The sequence below is a fragment of the Strongylocentrotus purpuratus genome, unplaced genomic scaffold (assembly GCF_000002235.5).
Source record: "Strongylocentrotus purpuratus isolate Spur 01 unplaced genomic scaffold, Spur_5.0 spur5_scaffold_9, whole genome shotgun sequence".
Lineage (NCBI taxonomy): Eukaryota > Metazoa > Echinodermata > Echinoidea > Camarodonta > Strongylocentrotidae > Strongylocentrotus > Strongylocentrotus purpuratus.
In genome coordinates this window covers 33,586,310-33,609,317 of record NW_022145615.1, presented here as the reverse complement: position 1 = coordinate 33,609,317, position 23,008 = coordinate 33,586,310, and the positions used below count along the sequence as shown (strand labels likewise).

Below are 23,008 nucleotides of genomic sequence, written 5' to 3'. Positions count from 1 at the left end.
ATTGTTATCATATTTCTCTACTTTCTCTGTTAACCTACGTCAGGTGCATCGCCCCTTCTAATAGGAACCCCAGGGCTCTTTCTATCTTTATCTTCACCATGTGAGACAGAAATAGAAACAAGGAGAGAAAGAAGATAGAAAGAAGACAAGTGAGACATACAGAGAGAAAGATAGTCTAGGTTGTAATAAATCAGGGCATTAGAGACTCTTAATGACTCTATAGCCTCACATTCATGTTACACAGTCATTGTCAATAACATAACATTGCTTGGATGCTTGGGATGTCTTTGCCCGCCCCCAGATGGAAGATTCTTGCATCCGTCCGTCCGTCCACGTGGCTGTCTAGAGCTTCATTACAAAGATCTACGTCAGCAGCTCCGTCTAACCAAATCCACAGATCTATTTTCATCTCTGGCTGAGCTAGGACATTGAACTTCATTTTGTTTGTTCATGAGGTTTTAGTCGCATTATGTTATTCCAAGAAAACAAGATGGAGATTTAATCATGTCAGTCTGAAGGGAAGAAGGAGAAGAGAAAATGTAGGGGGAGAAAATCAAATCCAGTTGCTCAAAGTATATATTTTTTTGATATAAAATAACAATAGCGACATAAATCCCTCATCTGATCTTTCTCTCCCACTATCCTATTTTATTCGTCAAGATTCTTCTGACTCTTTGAACTTGCCCTACCTGTATAGTTAACTATTGTGACAACAATATATTATGGATGGAATATTCGTGTAGATCTCTCTAAAAAAACACCTACATGTATTAAGTCATGCATTTTGGGAAAGTTGAAATTTTTAGTCATTTTGTGTGTTTGAACAAATGGGTAGATTGTCCAGCACTAGCTGCTTCACATTCAGCCAATTTGAAGAGCCCATACCTACATGTATAGTGATTACAACTTTTAAAAATGCATAACCTTCTCATTCACCAGTCTACTTCTCTGATTTGTCTGCTTTCCTCGAGAGTAGTTTGCTATCAAGGTTGAATTTCAACTTTGGAATTATATGAGTTATCAGTAACAATCTTCTTCCTCTAAACGGACGATTTGTTCTTGATTGAGAATCTGAAAAAAGGATAGTAACCTTTTCCAAGATCGATCTACCACTTCCCTCTCATCTAATTTGCATTAATTCATGTACAGGCCTGTTCCCATTGCTTTGTCATTTCTCCACTTCATCTTCCAATGTATGTTTATGTGTGAATGCATGCAGTGCAACCAGATTATTCTTTAAAGAAAGCATATGAAAAGATAATTAATGTTGGGTTTGTATCAGGAACGCAATCAACCAACATTAAGAGTGCATGAGTTTCAAATTTAGCCAGTGGGAACATGGTTTGTGGCTAAAACCCTCAAACTTAAAAGGAGAGGCAGTATGAAAGTACACTATAGTGCGTAGGAGAACCGCAAAGCAAGATTCAATTGATGTTAGTGAGATGTGGGATTATGCAGTGTTTATGAAAGTTGTGGTTTAACGAGATGAGAACCTGTAGAAGCAGTTTTTTCCAGAATCCTGCGAATACTAATTGAAATGGAGGAATACAAGGAAAAACACACTACCTCCAATTAACCATTATAGGATAATTGCCCAATATACTTATACCTTGTGGAGGTACGAAAAAAAAGAAATCAGAAAAGGTACCTCTACATTTCTTCTTAATTTATTGATTGATTGAGGGAAAGCGCCTAGTATTCTCTGGAAAAGGCACTTTATAGAATCAATTTTAAGAAATTAGTGAAAAACAAGTCTATCTCTGTGAATGTGTTCATCAAATTTCCTAAAATCACTGTGCGTGGGGTTTGCTTGGAGCAATTTGGGATAAAAAGGACAAAATTCTTTGAGTTTATGAGATTCAAGAAACCTGGCAGTCCAATTCAAGACTTGAATATCCTTGACTGTCTGCAAGAAGGTCGTAAGAGCTTTGTATTATCAATAGCAGTTAACGACCTTCTTGCTGGGAGAGGATGATATATTCCTTTGTTTTATCACAGAAGAATGTAGATGACACAATGTTTCGCTGGAAGCCATCTTGTTGAATATGGTAACCTTGGCTAGGAGGAAGTAAAAGATTCCATAAATATGACTTCGTTTTGCATTTGTTTCACTTGCAAGTGTCAGTTTCACATTGTAAAGGATAATTTAGTAGGTACACGAATGCACATGTATAATGCGCAATGGAAACTAAAAAGATTCCACATCCTGGATCTAAAAAAGAAGAGAATGATCGAAGAACGATCGTTGAAATGCGTCATTCCTCGCCAAAGCTCTTGAATTAATCTTGGCATTTTAAGTGCATTATGCTGCCTTGCTGTCTGCATTTTACCTTGCTGTATAGTGATGGTGATGATATTCAAAAGGGAACAGATTTCTATAAAAAGAACAAGAGAGAGAAAAAGAAAGATATTCTTTCTTTTGTCTTGGATGTGTGGCCCAAGAATGGTTTGGTCATTCACCAATTTTTCTGAACGATTTGAATCGTTTCAAGACTTGACAGGGTCACTCTTTATTTGCATCAAACATGTCCGCAATTTGTATGAAACCCAGTGAAGGCATTGTTGATGACCACGACATTGAGGTCTGCCATTTTTATTCTTTGATATCACATACATTAGTTTGGAAAGGACAGTCCTCAAGTCTATCAATTTAAGTCTTCTACATGTATGAAAGGCAACAGACTTGTATTTAATATTTTTTTATTTGTACGTATTTTTATGAAAAACAATCTTTATGTATATAGGCCTACATAGGACAAAATCATATTTCCCCATTTTTATGGATTAATAATACAGGGTTGGTTATTTTGGACTTTTCAGCTAACAACTTATTTCCAAAATGAATCGTTGAAAGATGGGGGTATCGCGTTTCGTGGGCTTACTCCAGTTCCTATGTTGGTTAATCATCTTGAATGTGTGTATGAGTCTTAAGTTTGCGATTCCCTCTCTCTCCCCTTCCTTCTCTATGACACTTCCAATTAGCAAACCTGTTCCTCTTACGATACATCCCAAATGAATTTATCAACCGAATATCTTGTCTGTGGACAGCGTGACTCACCCAAGCATCATGCAACCCTCCTGTCCGTCCTAACCAACCCACATTCTTGAACCTGCAAAGAAGCCTCAGGTTCTCACCCTGCATCCATGAGTCTTGGTTTTAGTCATCCTTATTAAACTTTATAATGTCGGGTGGAATTTATTTAAAGGTTTTCTTGAAACAATACCCAAGATGTCATTGTGTTTTTCTCATATTCCATCACACTGAAAGTGCAGTTGTTTGTGATCTTGAAAGAGTGACCCAGAAAACGACCCGTAAAGCCATATTTCCATTGTATGTATATAGAGTGGAGCTGCATCACTATGCATAATTTCTTTTTGCCTTTTAAGTCTTTCATGATTTTTCCACTCTTTTTGGAATGTTCATGCCACTACAGCTAATCGAAATTGATATCATTATTCTTTTCATTTCATTCACTTATTAAATAGATAATTGTCCTTCTGATAATCTTTTATATTTTAATTTAAAAGCCTGAAAAATTCTTGATATTCAGTGAATTCCTTTTTTTATATAGGCTTATCTTTATCATGTTGTTGTGTTTTTAAATTTTTTAAATTTAGTAAGTCAACATCTAAAGAAGATAGACATGGCATCCTAATGAAGAAGAGCTGTCATTCATTGCAGTCCCGGCATGGCAAAATATGTTGTGAGATCTTCTATAGTATCCACGAAATCTCATTGCAGTCCCACGCATGGCATTATATGTTGTAAGATCCTCTGTAGTACCAACCAAATCTCATTGCAGTCCCACGCATGGCAAAATATGTTGTGAGATCCTCTGTAGTACATACCAAATCTCTGAACCTCTAGGTTTCTAGTGCAGGCTGCATAGTGCTAATCATGTGACATGGAAAATGCTGGGTGAATGTACCAATGTTTAGATGTATGATTCTTAATAGCTTTCTGCAAGAAGGCTCTTACTGCTTTGACAATACAAACATGTAGCTCTAGAGTCTTACGGCCTTCTTGCGGGCAGCTCAGTGTCAATACGCTCCTCCACAACTTCACACTTGACCAAATGTTGAGGCATTAGGTTGCTTGAAACAACATTCATGTGTGTTTAAGAGGCCAACTGCCGTCATGTTGCTTTTGACGATGTCAGTGTTTGCCAAACTCTTTCGGGGGATGTGATCCGTTTCCTGCTCTGTAATTCTTAAAAATACTAATTTTGTGTTTTTCAGCATTTGCCAAATTTGCCATCATATTTTCTTTTAGAAAGCTCACATGTATTTTAATGCTTGATTGTTGCAAAGAATCAATTAGATACTTTGTTGCTACTTTCATTAATCAAGTGAAATCACAACCATTCTGTTGTTCAATGTTATGGTGATTTATGAAAAGGGGGAATTAATACAATAAATTACAGTTATGTAATCTAGTTTTGTAATAAATTTTTAGTTTTATGGGCAATCTTAATGTGGAGTGCATGTACAAGTACTTGTGAATTTTTTTTTTTTGGTACTGTATTGTACTAGTGGCAGTAAATTTTATGGAGAGAAAAGTCTGGCATTTCTAAAAATCTAAACGCAATGATGGGTGGATAAAATACTGCCAGTCACAAAATTCAAATTTGAAAAAAAAAAGAGTGAAAGTTTTTAATTACGGTATGATTTTTCTACTACATTTTGACCATTTTACAAGTATTGAGATTTTCTCGTTGCAAATCCATGCAATATAGTTAAACTTAGACAAACTGATCCAATTGTCTAACTGGAGCGTGTGTCTAAAAAGTAATCAGGTCAAAGAATCATAGCATTCCTAATAGGTTAACGAGTCAAGTGGAATAATAGATCATATCACAATGTTTTTATCTTTTGCAGGGCAGAGAAATATGATAGAATTGATCAATTACACGCCGGAAAATGATGATTGAATTGTGTAAGATGATCGTAGAAGTGTCAGGGCGTGATATTTTCTTCCTTTTGGCAATGATGAGAGCCTTGAAGAACCTCATGTGTATCATAACCTTTGGAAGAGTGATCACAATGCATCACCCGTATAATCACTCTTAGGCCTAAAAAAAAATGTTGTTTTGCCCTTTAGGTGCCAAAACATGGGTCGGTCGGCCGGAAATCTTTTTAAAAAAAAATACTTTTAAAATTTTTATCCCTCTTTGAGCTGATTTTTCTCAGTTTTGAATGCTTTAATACATATTTTTTCTAAAAAATCAGTATTTCTTAATATTTTTTAAAGCCGACCGTATATTTCAAGAAATTTGGGTCGGTCACAAAAGGCAATACAACATCTTTTTTATAGGCCTTATATGCTAATATATATATCGTCTGTTTGAAGCCAGAAGGGCATTATTAGCGGTGAATTATTGGTACAATTTTACACATTGTTAACGCCCTTCTAGTTCCAAACAGGTGATATCATTCAGGGAATAATTTTCCTGGTATCGCATCGCAATTTGCTATGCATTTTTGCATGACTGCTATACAAAATATCTTTTGTGTAGCAGTTTTCTTCCATAGAAATGTACAGAATTTCATTTTAAATATTCATCCATCGGCTAAAATTGCTAATCAAAAAATTTGAGGAAAATTATTCCCTGATCATTGCTAGTTTCAGCTTTGGTTAACGATACACAGGGGCAAAAGCGATGCACGTAGGTGGTATGTAGAACCAGAAACAATTTTTTATTTCCACCAGTCTAAAATTATTCTCCAGTCCGTGAATTTGCAAGGTTGACTAAAATATCTTTATATAATTGTTTGCTCTGCGAGAAGTATAACCTGAAGTAGGGGAGTAGATTATAATCATGCTATTCAAACAAATATGTATATATTGATATACATGCATTATTATATTTAAACACTACACGTACATTGTTTAATCAAACTGAAAATCCAGCCGTCCTGTTGGAATACTTAACGAAAGTAAACTTTATGTAGTGTGTGTGTACGGCTGCGTGGTGTTGAAGCAGTTTATGTATCATCGTTTGGCAAACCATCAAGAAATGTAACCATCCACTTTAAGGATCAAAGGTCTATGTTCAAAATTGAGCAATTGGAGGATATGAGTATGTTAACCGCCAAAAGCTAACAAGAGTAACTGAAGAGAGAGAGAGAAAGAGAGAGAACGAAGAGAAAAAAAAGGAGTGTTTGTATTTAAATTACAATGTACACCGCAACCGAAGAGTCGTGCACACAAGAAGTGCGAACTGTCTTACTTTGAAGTTTTACGTTTTATGGATGACTTTTCGACAATGATTTGGATAGAATTTGAGGTATGTAAGTGGTCACCGATTGTAAATTTGTATCTGGTTTGTTGATGTCTGGTACGTGATGGTGTTCCTTAATATTCTTTTCTTTTAGATTCCATGAAATTTCTTTCTTTCTTGAACGTCAAATGCAGCGCACCATTAGCGATATACAGAATGTACATGATGCATGTTTCAGTGTACATTAATGTATGTTAATGCGCTCGTATACATTGTACTTAGCCACTGTGCCACATATTACGACGTACTCAAAATCAATCCCAAGCGCTCATTTTCTTTTCAGGTTTATTAGTGAACAGAACATACTGGATACATTCGAGCCATTAATGTATTGATTTATTGTAATGCTTGCATGCTGCAAACAAAGAGAACATTGCTTCCAAACATAATCTTAGTCAGCGTCTGTCAAATCCTGTTTTATATGTTATGTCATGGTTCATATCAGTCAACGTCCATGAATTCCCTTTCACCAATTTTTAAATTTCAAATTTCAGGTGGGAATACCGTGAACGTAAGCTTATACTAGTGTTTGGAAAGACGAAGCTTTATGTTAAGCGATCATTTGCAAATAAGTTCCTTTGTTTTTATCAAATTGAGTTTCAACTGGAGATCCGTCATTACACGTGATGTGTTGAATACCATCATGGTTGCCTGGTTAATCACCTTACACTGTCCACACAAAAAAAGAAAACTGCACTCTCGCAATGCGTGATTTTACATCGTTCTGTAATTGTATTCACATTCAACCAATCTACCAGACAACATCCCCCTCTCCTCCTTTGAGCTTCATTCCTGGATACATCCAAGTACCATGTCAGTACTCCACCTCCTCTCTGAGGGGGCCTAACGCGCGCCCATCCTCCACTCTTCTCGCCCCTCAACAAGCGGGGATGACTCAGGCCTAGGGCCATGTAAGGCGATACGTCTCATAAATTATTTGGATTGCCTTGTGACTAATATGTTTGCGCCATTCCAAAAACGGGACATTTGTATGAATTCCAGTATCCACCGCAATTATGGATTCCACACTCTTTTCCCCCATCTTCCGCTAGTAAATTATACCTCGCATATATGCTGATAAATGACCTGTCCTAAATCAGAGTAGTTGCCGATCCAGCCCGTTGTAATACAGTGTCACGTTTATTGTTTTTTAGTATCGTACATTAATATTTACTGCAGATGGAAGATGCTGAATAGGATAGAGGTGTAATCCGTTATTTGGCCTATGATCATTTGTGAAAAGAAAATTCCTACATGCAGTTTTTGCATGTTTATCTTTTTTTTTTGGGGGGGGGGGTGTTAGTCTGAACGATCTTGGTGCTTTTATTTTGATTGGAATATTGCTCTTTTTAGAATTTATATGTACAATTTAATGTTTATTCATGTCATAAAGAGATATGTGTTGGTACTTCAGTTACATTTTGAGAGCTATTGTTTTAAATCATCTTAATACTGAATAACAACAGATAACGTCAGAGAGAGAGAGAGAGAGAGAGAGAGAGAGTGCAATAGAGAAAGAGAGATGAAGAAAAAGGGGGAGCAGTGAAAAACAACAGTGAAAGAAAAACATTTTCCAACGTTCTTGTTTGCATTAATCAATAAATGGGACACGAGCCAGCAATAAAGAGCTTCCCTTCGTAAACAGAATGCTTTCCTCTCCCGTTTCCCCTCACGCGAATCTCATCATAACCGACCAGGAAAGGAGAGCGCTCAAACCTTTCCGCCATATTTAAAGAAAGAAAAGGAGAAAAAAAAATCCAGTGCACATGATTAGAGGGACCTGGTGATCCCAGGCAGGCTGGTTGAATGTCGTCATGCGATGTTCTAGAGTAAAGAAACAAAATCAAATTTAAAGGTAATGTTAAGGTTTAGTTAAGGAAATAGCATTTCTGGAGTGCTGTCTAGAAGTTATTATGAATGTTTTATTTTGTTGTCGATCATGATGGTGCATTATTATCAGGTTTTTTAATCATCTAAAGATTGAGTAAATCTTGTTGAAAATCACAAGTGATAGAAAAATTGGACATGAATGTAGGTACATGGGACTACACAATAATATGAGATATCATACATTAAGATGTGAGAACATTTCAAGTGCAAACCCTCATGGGACATTGCTATTATTATATTCTTCAAATGGGATAATGAGAAAGAGAAAGTTGACATATGATTTTGTTCACCTGTACAAGAACTCGACTTATTCTTGTACATGTACATGAACTGCCATCCTTCATCATCATCATCGTGATAAAGGAGAGGTTGATTTTATAATCCTTGGTCCATTCTTCATCCTTGAAAGGCAAAAACATGTGAAGTGCTATCATGAACCAGATTGGGGGGGGGGGGGGGAGGAGGGGGGTCATGTACCCAACGCTGGTATGGTATGAGGGTAGTTGACCCAGTAGACCTTTGCGTTCCATGCCATATAAGTCACTTTTCTAGGGCGCTATCCGATCCGCCGAGGACATTTTTCACAGTTTTGTTGGAGCAGTTGGCACAACCCAAGACTTTTAAAGTCGTTTTTCAGATTGTGTTAAAGAGACTTTGTTCTGAAAAATTTTGTCAGGCAGGTAAATCTTGTCGCCCTGGTGAATTCTTAACCCACGATCTTTTAGGCCTATACTTTTTTTATTAATAAAACAGGATTTACAGACTTATTCTGATACTTCTGTAGCTTGCAAACTTACATTTTGACAGAAATAGATGGAGTTACTTTATTCTATTTTTATATTATGTACATGTGGGCGCACCTACACTGTAGCACCTATTTTTTTTTATCTATGACCTTGAACTCAAACTGCATTTAGCGAGGCCTACCTTCAGTTTTAGGTGCATGATACCTCCCCTTTAGTATGAAATTGATAGAAGCTGAACAGCTCATCATTGCTGCATACCGGGTATTTCTGTGATTTTGTTATTTAACAAAAATGGAAAGAAAAAAAACTCTTTGGGTATGTGCCAAAAATGTGAGAAAAAAGTCGGACACTTTCTGTTAGACAATATATCAACTTGGTGCTTTCAAATGCACTAGCTTTCTATTTTGAGTGAAAACCCTACAAAGAAGCTGGTATGATATAATTGCTTGAAATTATCAATTCTCGTTTCCGCATTGTAATGCTTGACAAATATTGACAAATATTTGTAGCGTGCCCATTTGGCATAAATCAAACAAAAGAATTGTGATCGAGACCTACTTTTTAAAGTTGTATTGTCAGTGAATCGATTCAAAATGATTTATATTGTCTAGTTTTATTACAAATATACTTGTAGATAGAAGCATACATAGATGGTTGTCTGACATAAATGTCTGTACCAATTGCTCCAGGCTTTATTAATTGAAGTTACAGGGTTATGGTTAGTGTTGCAGTTGGGTTTAGGTTAGGTTTATGGATTGGTTATGGTTATGAATAGTTTTTGGTCCAGGGTTGAAGTGAAGAATGAGGTTAGTGTAGGATATTACCTGGAGCCATTGTCAAGGGAGCATATGTCATATAATCACTTAGAAGTATGAAGCAATAAACATTTGTAATTCCTTGACCGTTTTATTTCTCTAAACCTCTAGGGTCATATCTATAGGCCTTATAGTTTTATGATCCTAGTATATCTTCATCTCGAATCCTACGGTACCATGTCACATCTAGAGCCTGTTAGTTCACACCCATAATCCAATCTTGTAAAGTATGATGTATGGCAGGCAGGCAGGGTGAATGTAAACCCAGCCACCTCTTAAAACTTGATACCATGACAAATAGCAATGTCTCACTTTATCTGTAAGCCAATATTTTTGTTGCAAGCTCTCTTCTCCTCCCAGCTGCCTGACCCCTCAGCCGACAAAATTCCTGCGATCAACACTCCATGCCCAGGTCACTCATTGGAGTTTGTTCTACCGTTGAGCAAATAATACCATGTCTGTGCATTTTGTGTTGAGCGGTTTAGTATCATCTGGCGTGTGAAGGTCTGCACTCACAGACCCTAGTTGTTACACGGTCCCCATGCATATGAATTGACATTGGTCCCATTCATATGGGAGGAAACATTGTATAAAGGGACGTGAAAGGACATTTTGAGGCTTGTTTAATGATGGATTAATGGAAAGGGCAATCATGGCCCAGAATGAATTACTACAGAAATATCTTGTGCATCTTGTACATCTAGGCAGGTAAAAATCTTTTTAGTTTCAGTAAGGAAGTCTGATGTATGGCTAAAGGATAACATTGTTGTATGACATTCATAAAACCCTAAGTTCATTTACTTCATTATTTTTCTTGTGTAGCATTTTGCTACAAAATTTAATTATGGCCCAAAGTTTGTAAAGACTAGTACAGGTGAGGTACATGTGCATGCAGAGGCTCCTCTAACTAAAGCTGCATTTACACTGCAAGGGAAAATCTTATATTTTTCTCACATTCCGGTGTTATGTCGGAAGTTGCTAGGCAACATCCAAAATAATATAAAAAAAAAAAACCCACCTCTGTGGTGTGTCGTTTATTTACATGTGTAAATGAGCCTATAATGTAACATATAATTTCATGTGAAGAGGGGGAAGGGTGGTACAAGGTGTTTCTGTAATTAATGTTTCAGAGATTCAATTAAAAAAAATAATTGAACACTATTACCGTATTTTGTGAACGAACGCACTCTCTTTGCAAGCCTCTGAAAAGGAAGATGTTCATTTGCGAAATCGTAATGAGGCTGTTACTCAAGACTAGCTTTTGTCATGTCATTATGTAGTACAAGTATGTAGATAGTATCCCATTGCTTGGTGTGCGTTAATGTTTGTCAAGTGCGAGTGTGTGTAGAAGCACTCTTAGCTATGATATGAATGTGTGTGTGGGTGTGTATTGCGTGTCTGTGTGTGTGTGTGTATACAAGTCTGATAATATCAACGAGTCCCTAATACCGCGACCGCTCAACCAGCGCAGAGACACACTCCGTACACATCTAGTACATTCATCCACACACACACAAATGTTGGCTGCTGCACTACTTGTGCGTGATTAGTTACAGTACACTTTGCCCAACGAATTTCCCCCCAGTCGGTGGTGAGAGAGGGGAAGCGCGACATCTCTTGCCTGCCAACCAACCCATACATGCATCCACCCGCTCGCTATGGGACGTGGGAACTGGTGAATGTCGGCTATATTTGCGTCAGGACGTCTACTTGTCGTCATCAATTCTATCCGTGTGCTTCTCAAGTTCGTTTGTGCTTGGGCAGCTAGCTCTGTTATTTGGATTAGCGTGGAAACATACATTAACTGGAGTATCTACATGGACTTCCTCTCTCGCTTGGATCCCATATCACGCGCTCTTTTCTGAAAGGTAAACTGGAATCATATTTAAACACATATCAATAAACAATTCAACAATTTTACCCACCCCCTCCCGCTCTCTTAAAAAATGTATGAGTCAATGTTTTTCTTTATCGACATTTGCTGTTTGTTCATGAGTTCGGAAACATGCTAGTGAGACGATAAGCAGCGTCATCGTGCCGGCCATCAGGGAAATGGCACGTATTGAGGCCGATGTTATACCCCTCTCAATGTGCTTTAACAATTGTTATTTATTTATATTTGATTATTATTTACAATACTTATTATTACATAATGAGTCTCTCAAGTTGTTTCAATAGTACATTTGAGCTTTATGTTGCACATGAATCATAATGGCTTCTATGATATGTCATGGTAGTAGGATTCACTCTCCATGGACTTTGATTATTTTTTTTTTAGAAATTTCATTTTGAAAAGATTTTTTTTTAAATCCCCCTCAGGCTGATTACTCTAAGACATTTCTTTGATCTTCAGTAGAGTATTTTTTTTTAGTACAAACCTAAATATTGTTTTGACTGTCTGATTAGAGCAAGGAATGGCAGAAGGACGTTACCCCTGTTAACCCCATGCCAAATCATGTGTAGAGTCCTTCTTAAAACACACAATCTCTTTTATTATCTTACCGTCTGGAACAGAGTGTTTGTTTATAACTTGAGTTACATACTACTGTATACAGTTGTATGTATATTGGATTAGATTTGATTAATCTGATAGCCTTTACATGTGCTTAGTTAGATACAGAGTCACCCAGACATCTATCTTAATTGCCAATTTGGCTTATAGGGATTATCAATAGCCTTGATATAATGATAAGCATGGTGGATCTATTATTGGTTTGGTTTGTTTATGCATGGCTTCTCATGAGATATGTGTTGAGTTAGCAATTCATTGACTTGTTTTCTTTGCACACGTACATGTACGTACTGTAGTCAGGTAGGTCTACGTGTTGCAGATGCACTTTGTACACTCTGCAAATGGGTACAGAGTGCCCCATAAAAATTAAGAAATAGTATTCTTTTTTTATTTAGTGATATGTCAATTGCTGAAATTTCCTTTTTATGAAGTTTCATGATTGTAATTACTATATTATTTAGGACTGATTGACATAGCAATACTTATCTGAGTACCTATTACTTTCCTGTTGAGAGCAAGAACTATTTGCTATTTACTATTTATCCTTTCTAGCCTTCTGCAGATCAATTGTGTGGGTACAATGTCAGATAATACACATACATGTAGGCCTATAAGATCTAGATGTACATATGTACATCTACCTAGCATTTAACTTTGTAGATGTTGTGGTTGAGCCACATGTAGTCTTTGATTCAGTGATATTTTTCAATTTCATCTATTTCATCATTGAAAGTGCAACAATTGATATGAATCATCACACTTCCTTTTGTTTTTCCATCATTTGCCTATTGCAAAATGCTATTTTAAGAGTATGACTTCATGATGTTTTCTTACCCGGCTATTCACAAATTCTTACAGTTTATCAGATTAGTAGATGTTTGAAAGGAGTTTGGGAATCCAAACTAGCTGATGAACTGTATCAGTGTGTAGGATCTGAGCATTATCTTATCAGTTTATCCCTGGAGGCATGCTCATTTCATAGCCTCTCTCAGCATGATAATCTCTACGCTATGTTTACAAGAATTCTTCAGCAGTCAGGGTAAATTTGAGCTGACCTTAATTATTTGACCTTGTCCAGGGTCAGTTAAGGACACAGGATCATGCTGGTAGGGGTGTAGAGGGGTGGAGAGGGGGTGTGTGAGAGTGAGTGGGTGATTTACAGCCAAGAGATCAATTTTTTTTGGTAGTCTTGGAAAGTTCACCTTTTTCTTGGAACTTTGAATGATACTCATGTTTTTTTGTGTGTGTGATCCTCCCACTCCATCTTCCCACTCCTAATATCTTGCTCCTCCTGTCTCCTCCTCTCTTCTTCTTCTCTTCTCTGCTCTTCTTCTTCTCTTCTTTCCTTTTTGCATTTCTTGCTCTCCCAACCCCACTGTGTTTTTAATATCCCATTCTTTCTCTCTTTTTTATCCTCCATCTTTTTTCTTCTTCTCACTCTATCTTGTTTTAAATTTCCAGGAGTCTAGCTTCCCTTTTGCCCTCTCCCTTTTTTGCTCCTTCTCTGCTCCTTCTCTTGCTCCTTTTCTTCTCGTCCATCTCCGATCTTTTCATAAATATTCTTGCCCTGTTTTTTGTGTACTTCTCTCCAAAGCTCTCCTCATTTCTCATCTTCCTTGTTCCACTCTATTCTCCATCTTTCTTTCTTCTCTGTCTTCCCCTTTGCCACATTGGGTTGTGTTTATGATGAATCTGCAGATTTTAGAGGTTACCATTAAATAAAAATTCATCCAGAAGAATGTTCATGGTCATTAATTGATTAATTTGTTGATTAGATATTAAATAAATGAACTCAGGGGCAGCCTTGGTTATGAGGATATGAATTCATAATGTGGAAATAGAAAAAGTGCAAGTGTCACCCCATATTTAATCAGTTTCAAGTCTCATAGGCTTTGTGATATTGTACTCTACAAGAACAAGGCTTAGTGTAGGGGTACTTCTGAGTATCAATTAATAGATATTTCATTTTGATTATTATTATAACATTTTGTGTAATGGTAGATAATGCCACTATGAAAGAAAGTAGACAAACATTTTGTCATCGTCACAAGTTTCCATTACCATCCAGCCATTATATTGGTATTACTAATATTAGTAAGTGGTTCTTTTGAAAGCATTCTCTGTAAACGCCAAAGGCTCCTTACTCATGTCATGATCTGACATGGTAATCTGCTTCACCATAAAAGTTTACCCAACGATTTAGAGAATGATGATGGATATTGGTAGGATTGGGTAGAATTCTAGGAAGTCATATTCTCTTCAGACTCAGGGTCATCTCAGGACACTTGAGTTGTGTACTGTCAAAAGGTCGTCTGTAACTTAAACCAAGACTCAAGGATAGCTCTCAATGTAGTCTTCAAAACCAGACCTACATGTACTTGTGATATTATCTTGCCAGCTTGTAGTAAATTTGCTGTGTGTTGATTCAAGGATACCAAAACATTTTTTCAAAGATTATGCTGGTACTAATCAAACGTTGATAAGGTTTTATAATATTGATTATACCGAAACGCAAGAAAGATGTTTTTTGTATCTGTGTGAACCATTATTTTTGAAGCATTTGTATTTTTTGGCAATATCACAAACAAATTACGGGTTGCAAATTTAAGAACAATGAATTTTCACCATGAATACCTACATGAAATGTCTTAGAACTTGTTGGTTACATATATCAATTGTGATACTGTGATTATTATACAGGCCTATTCATGATACATGTAGGTGTTAAGTATAATGTGCAATGATAGCGGTTGGCGCATGAATCAGTCGTTGACATGCCAGATGTGTCTCCGTACACAATAGAACAGTAAAGGAAAGAGTGGGCAGAGGAGAGAGGTGTATACATACTAGCTCACCGACCAGTTACATATCCTGCCAACATAGCTACTAGTACATGGCAGACATGTCGTGTGTCCGTGCATGCGTGTGCATGTTGGATGCCAGTTGGCAGGCCTGCGGCGTTTTGTGACAACCGATCGCTTGTTTGCGAAAGAGTAAGCTCCCTCGGACCGGCAGCCATGTTGAGAGATCAATGAAGATGGCTTTTTAAAAACAAACAAGAGAGGGTGAGACAGAGATAGGGAAAGAGAGGGAGAGAGAGAAGGGTGGCAGGAGAAATATATGGAGACAGAATGAGAAGGGGAATAGAGTAATAATAGAAACAATGTCATCTGATTTAAAAAGTAACAATAATGGAGACGTAAAAGGATAGGCTATGACGACGAGAAGGAAGATTTTGAAGTAAGATGAAAGAGAGAGAGAGAGAGAGAGAGAGGGGGGGGGGGGGGGGGGGGGGGGAGGGGGGGGGGCATCAGGAGTTGGCTTAAAGTGAGTAAGAATGTAACAATATAGAGATAAAAGATATTCATCTCGATGCCTAAACACATTAACTGTTAATTATAGAATTTGATTGAGTGTAAGAAATCAGGGAGATGTAGGCACTGTTGATGCAACGGTAGATGATCCGTAGGGTTTCTTTCCATCTTATTTTTAGCTCCAACCCTCTCACTCTCCCTCCTAATTGTTTGATAATGAATTAATGAAATGATTTAGGCCGATGAAGAGGGATTACCATCGCTTAACCTTAGCTATCACAAGACATCAGGAATCGCCGCAGGGAGGTGTAATTTCTACAACGACGGACAGTGGGTTATAAACATGGCAGGGTACGAGGATAGATAGATAATTGATGGCCCGTGCTCATACTCACAGCACAGTCCAATTACAGGGACTGTCTCCTTGGGCTACTGTTCACACCTATCACTAACAATGTTTTGATGAGACGAGTATGACTTGGAGCATCAAGGGTGCGATTGAAATAGTTCTGTATTCGGGTAATGTAGGAGGTACCATACTGTAGGTACTGTTCACACCTATATAAATAACAATGTTTTGATAAGTTGAATAGGACTTTGAGCATCATGGTATAATTAATCTAGTTCTTTATTCAATGAATTTCAAATAGGAGGTACCATGGGTACAGTTCATACCTATTCCTAACAGATTTTGATGGGACAAAGTACATGTCAGACTTGGAGCATCAATAGGTCTACTTAAATTAGTTTTTAAATACTCAAGTAGGAAGTATTATCTGTAAATTCTGTACTGTTCAAACCTTTTTTCAAGTAATGATTAGATGAAAATGGAATAGGGCTCAGAGCATCAATGAGTCTGATGTAAAATAGTTTTTGAAAAAAACATTTTGATGTCTCTAGCAACTTTAATTATCAAATTAAAATATTCTACTTAATATGTCAAGGTAGGAAGGTCAATTGTTTCCTAGTTTAATGAAGGAGTTGTATTAACTCCTTGGTTTAATTGTCCCAGAGATAAATTGTTTCCAGTGTACCACTGGTCAAATATCACTCTCCTTCCACCCAACCCTTAGTGTACTTAAATGTAGAAACTTTTTAATTTTGACTATGATAATAACAGATTAAAGGGAGATTTTGCATACTTATCACCCTGACGTACATTCTGACATGCAGTCTCCATCGAGATTGGAGAAATGGATAAGGTGCAAGATAAACGTTGCATTTGAAACATGATTAATGTGAGAGTGTGAACATGAAGCAATTAAAGCATTTTTGTGTCTTGTGGGTCATGCTGTCAATGAATCATCCATCCCTCTTTACCTTAGCCCATGGCTAATTGTGGAGCAACTGACACCCCTGCCAGATTGCTAGGAAATGATAAAAGAAATCTCCATCATTTTTTTAAAGCCACTCAGGAGTCAGGGTCTAGTCTGCAAACATAAAGTCGGCTTTACCGGCTTAAAGCTACTTTAGTTGTACGATTAATGGTCATGCACTGGTTGCTCTGTGGTAGAATTTCCTACATTATCCAAGCTCCCAACTTCAAATCTTTACCAAAATTATACATAATCCTAATTAAAACCCAACTTGGAACTCTAATTCTGAACATACACTGTACATGAACCCTGCTACTTTTGACAAAATAAATGCGTTATCGTTCCCTGGGCAAATGTTGGACGACGTAAAAAATTGCACTTTATCCATAGATCTACAGTATGGATAATTTTTTCCTTTTGTGCATATTTGTATGTGGAACAATATTGAACAATTTTTTTGAATGATAGAAGGAATTTGCTGACTAAACTATGAGGTGACATGGTCTGAATCTGCAGACTACTGCTGTGGGCCATGGAAGGAAAATTTGTTCATTTTGGTGGCTTGCTTGATCCTACTCAAGCCCCAGTTGCTCTTTCCTGAGGATATTAATAAATGGCCATTTCCCTGACGGAACCCACTACAGCTAAGGACGCAGATAAGTAACTATATGAATGGATAGCTCAGTTGCCACGGAAACAGGTAGCCTTATGAGAATTTTATCCAATCATCTTGAAATTTTGATTATCTAAGGGAGAATGGGAAGGATAAATTCATCATCCCAGTCTCTCTTCTAGTGAATAGATTCTGTTCTTGATTAATGTTAAGTGATTGACCCCAGAAGTATTGTGAGAATAGATAGAAAGGTTGCTAGAGAAACAGGTCACCTGATGAGACTTTTACGCAGTGATCTTAAAATGGTGATCGTACAAGTAAGAATGGCAAGGATGAATGCATCATTCCCTTCCTTCTCTCTTCTAGGAGATAGATTCTCTCTTTAGATCATGAATCCAATGGATAGCCTAAAGACTACCGGTACCAGGAGATGCAGAGGTCAACATTAACAAAGAGAATCTTGTGGTATCACATGTCAACTCGTCTTTTCGTTTCATTAATTATCCTCCGTAACCCTCTCTTGGATGTAGCACTTAGCGCTGATGGGTACAGATCATTCCATGACCTTGCATGGTGGCTGGGTCCATTGGGGGAGGACTCCGGAGGAGTAGATGGGCATTACCCCAGATACATCTCTAGTAACCCGTTCACACTGGTGGAAATTTACATATACGAAACTCATAAAGAAACGTATAGAGAATCATTGTATAGCGAAATGGGCGAATAGACTGGACAACAGCATCCTAAAGAGAAATATTGGACAAAGGAGCTAATTTTGACCATTTCAGTTGACATGATAGCTGGCCATCATCAGTGCATGCTCACAATGAGCTCTGCCTAGTTACATGATTTTGATATGTAACAGTGTTCAGACTATAACAGGTCTGTGATTCTTTTTTGAGTTTTCTTTCAAAACGATGCTCCATGATGCTCAACATGCTTTTTGCTACACAATATTTGTTATGCGGCATCCAAACTACAAAACCTTAATTTCTTATGGTATCTATAGTTATATGATTTTGGGTTAGCCATAGGACGAACGTTGGTAGTCTGAACAAGTGCAGGATCTATTCCCCCCGATGCTTCGATAATCTTCTCTTTGGTATCTATAGCTATATGATTTTGGGTTAGCCATAGGACGAACGTTGGTTGTCTGAACGAGGTCAGGATCTGTTCTCCCCGATGCTTGGATAATCTTCTCTTTGCTCATGACAAGTGTAGGGTGACGATCCAGTTACCAAGTCAAGTTCACAGCCATCTGCTGACGTTTCGGGGGCAGCAAACTGATGACCGGAGACAATGGTGAGGGGGCGCTACAGGCAGCGTTAGGAGACCATCTCGTCTTACTCCCTGTTGACTTGTAGTCGTTGACACTTCGCGAGCAGACTTCAAAGTACTTCCGGGAATCCTTTGCATGAAAGGACTTGTTTTTTAATGGATATTTATACTCTGTAGCTGTGAATTTTCTTTTATCGATTTTTGAAAACATTCATCTATTATTTAAACATTTGTGTCTTAAACATCCATCTTGTACCCCTGATGGTTACATAAAGATATCGTAACAAATATAATGCAATGAAGTTCATGTTGGTGATGATGATGTGTATTGTGTAACATATTAATTGCTATAAACCTTATTTCTCTTTGTGAATAATATGAGGCATATCTATTCACCATCACTGCTCATGTCTTTGAAGCAAGTGAATGATTACCTTTTCATAATCTATCTGCATTGTGTAAACCAACCAAAAAACAAAGCAAAACATTTGTCCATAAAACAGAAAGTAAACCTCTTCAGAAATTGAGTGGCTTTCATTCCTGGGAGTTTGAAATAATTCAAAATAACTGGTAAGGGATTAAATATTTATACAAACTTTTACAAAACAGATAACAGTCAGGAAGCGTACTGAAACAACACAATATTATCAGAAATCTTTGGACTTAATTCTCTGAATTGCATTGTTTATCTAGATGCTAGTTAAACAGCCATTACCAATGTCAGCTAAGTTGTTCTTACCATGAACTCTGACATTATGAGGCCACTATTATCGCACCTTTCCGCGATCAGTTTCTTTAGCTTATTGTGTTAGAGAGCTGTTAGGGAGATTGTTGTGTGGGTGGATCCATTTGATTTTCCCTGAAAGCTTAGATGTTTACATGGAAAAGGGATGAGATTGTCTGGACTTTAGGGATTTTACTTGAAGTATAATCCGATTAAAGAAAACATGGCTTCCCTCTAAAAACATGAGGGAAAGAAAGTGTTTCTTTTTTTTAGCATTATAACACCCTTTTGGTTCTCATGATTATGTGACCTTATCAGATCATTACTGAAAAACTGCCTGTTTCACACTCAGCATGCGTAAACAGTGTGTTAAATACTTGCTGAAGTTAAGCCGCATGAAATGTATAATGTATTCTACTATATTCTCATGTGACTAAACTGTAGATCATCATTGGGGGGGGGGGGGGTATTGTTCCATTGATGCAATAGACCCCATTCTCATTTATTGCCAGGTAAGTGGCTAAAACCTTCAATAGATACTCAAGTATTGTTGGCACTTTTTTTCAAAGTTGAGTGCACTGCACGTGAGACCTGTATATTACCAAGGAGATATTACAATAAGTGCTGCTGGTATCTCCTTGATATTACAAGGGGACTTTCCAGATCTGTATTAGTCTGTAATATGTCAGACCCTGTTATTCTTGATAATTAATTGTCAGAGATCTACTTGATCAATCAGGGGATATTGTTTCCAAGTTCCAATTGGTTGTAGACGCATTGACTTTAAATGTTTGTAAAGGATATTTCAAATGTGCTGACGCATAGACCATGAAGGAAGTAGGTTTCAGAAAATAAACGTGCAAACATTCCCCCTTGATAAATTTAGATCGTTATGATGTACTATATGACCTATATGCACCTATACAGATATATTTAAAAGGAAGGATTTATTTGTGAACCATTTAGGGTCAGCTTTGAATGTCAGGCTTTCGGGGGTAATTTCAATTTGTAACAAAATTTCAGCTTGCGCCCAGTAAATAAAGATTGCATACTTGATCTTGTAATTCATAGGGTTAGTTTGTGCTTTCTGAATCTAGTATTGCTCTGTTTGTGGCTAAAACGTTTGAATTTTTTCAGGCTATCACTGTGGCCTTTCTTTTTGGATGTAGGCAGTCCTCCATAGAAATAACAGTTCTATATTTCAACACATGGTTGTTTGACCTTCTAAGACATTGTATTTTGGAAAGAATGTAAAACCAATCCATGCTGTGTGATCATGATTTAAAAGTGCTTCTGTTTTGTTGCCGCCCATTACAAATTGCCATTTTCCAATTACACTTTGGCCCATCATTGTGGACTAACAATAGTATGTGCAGCAATGCATACAATGCTCATCGAGGGTAATAAAGAGCAGAGTGGGATATGTTTATTCCTTTCTACCCCCCCCTCCCCCTCCCCCGTCTCTCTCTCTCTCTCTCTCTCTCTCTCCCTCCTTCTCCCTCCTTCTCCCTCTCTCTTCCTCTCTCTTCCTCTCTCTCTCTCTTCCCCTCCCTCTCTCTCCCTCTCTCTCTCCCCTCTCTCTCCCCCTCCCCTCTCCCCCTCTCTCTCCCCCTCCCCTCTCCCCCTCTCTCTCTCTCCCCTCTCCCCCTCTCCCCATCTCTCTCCCTCTCCCCATCTCTCTCCATCACTCTCCATACATTATCTCTCTCCATATCTCTCTATCTATCGTTGTACGTACATATATAAAGTGGACTATGGATTCATAACCCATGTACTTTTGTCATTCTTTCATCAACATGTTTGTGAGCTAGATCATGAACCAGTACCCTGACTCGGGTGTATTTGCACACTCATTAACGTGTATCAAGGTGCAAATGTTTGCCATCCTTTTGTTATTTATGATTCTGCCGTGAAGAGACGCACATATGACAAGCACGCAGGTACGCTGACGAGGTGACTTCTGCATTGAGAGTCACTGCGACTTTTCCACATGGAGCTCAACTTGATTTGCAGTTACGAGCGCCTTCCACCGGACATATTCAACGGAAGGGTACTGCTCCGAAGAATGGAATTGGATAGACTTGTAGATGACGTTGATAAAGTAAGATTTTTAAGAGCATTTTGGAAATGGTAGTTGTTTGCAGCATACATTTATACGACTGGATCTGCTTTGTGACAAAGTGCACAGTATACGAATCAGCGTACTTTGTGTATATTGTGTATTGTTTCAATCTGTGTGTTGTGATGGGTGTTAACTCATATCCCTCTCCATAGAGTGAGTTAGCGCCTTTCTTGCTCTCTTAGCAGACATAACAATAGAAAACCTGTCCATGCAAACTTAGAGTTATGAATGAGGACTTTTTTTGATACTAGAGATCAGAAATAGATACCTAATTGGCTTCTTTGTCTGTTCGGAGCCATAAGGTCATTTACATGTATCATTTTGCATAGAGTTACGTCCTTCTGTTTCCATGCAAATGACATATAGATATAGGCTTACACAAAAAATGTAAGGTAAGTTACCATGGAAATGGTCGTAAATGATTATAACACTTGCTATAGGGCTTCTTTTAATGAAATAAAGTCATTGTACTGAACTTGTTATCAAGATTAAGGTCATGAAGAAATGCTAACACGATATTGTGAGGTACTAGATTACTACGGACGTCTGATGACTGTCTGAATAAGACCTGCCCATGTTCAGTCTAGTAGCTGTAGTCCTGTAACATTCCCCTGTGCATACATGTCTCATACTTGCTAACATGTATGCTAAACCGTGCAGTTAACATAGTCTTATTATAGGAAGCACATGGTTCGGAGAGAAATCAATGAGGGTGTTTGTTGGATGTTTCTTTTGATTGTATTTATCGCAGCGGGAAGGGACTTTGGCTTCTATTGTTGATTCTCTGTGTGTGATGGAGGAGATCCATCCATGCAGATAGCATTATGTCAACTCAACTCCGTGGTGTGTAGGAAAAAGAGCGCAGGGTGGCGGGAACTGCAACAATAGACCCACACCAATTTATTTTTTATCTCGCCATTTTCATTCTTCGATTAAAGGTTAATCATGTTTTTGGTGGATGTGGTAGTTTTGATGTTTGCTAAGTGAACAGTGATATATATTTGCCAATGATTTTCTTTTGCCCAGTTGTTGGCATTAAGTGTATATTTGCTTATGAAATTGTAACCCTCGTCATGCAGAGGAGTCTTATTAGGAATCACTTCCTATGGAGGTGAGTCCACTCCAAATTACAATTGAATCCACTCCAAACAGTGGTTGAATAACTATTGAGAGTGGATTCTATTGTTATATTTTGACATGATTTCCACTCCTCAATATTTGGATAGAATAGGGAAGCGGAATTGTTCTTGTTGTTTTTATATATTTGTCAGTTCCCTGTTGGAAACAGAATATGTTTTTGTAAATAAGTTGACACAACATCGAAAGCAACCTCCATCTAAGTCATACAGTACATGTGATCATGTAAAGCGTACATGTACGGTGTAAAGTGGAAACTG

The 23,008-nt window shown here is 37.7% G+C and overlaps 1 protein-coding gene across 1 annotated transcript in view; it reads left to right on the top strand.

The window, feature by feature from the left end:
• Nucleotides 1-10,893: 10,893 nt before the first annotated feature.
• Nucleotides 10,894-23,008, top strand: part of LOC579712 (histone-lysine N-methyltransferase ASH1L) — a 76,495-nt gene continuing 64,380 nt past the window's right edge. Inside the window, exon 1 of the transcript XR_004062413.1 lies at nt 10,894-11,600. The gene's annotated coding sequence lies outside the window, so the exon portion shown is untranslated. The remainder of the gene's footprint in view (nt 11,601-23,008) is intronic.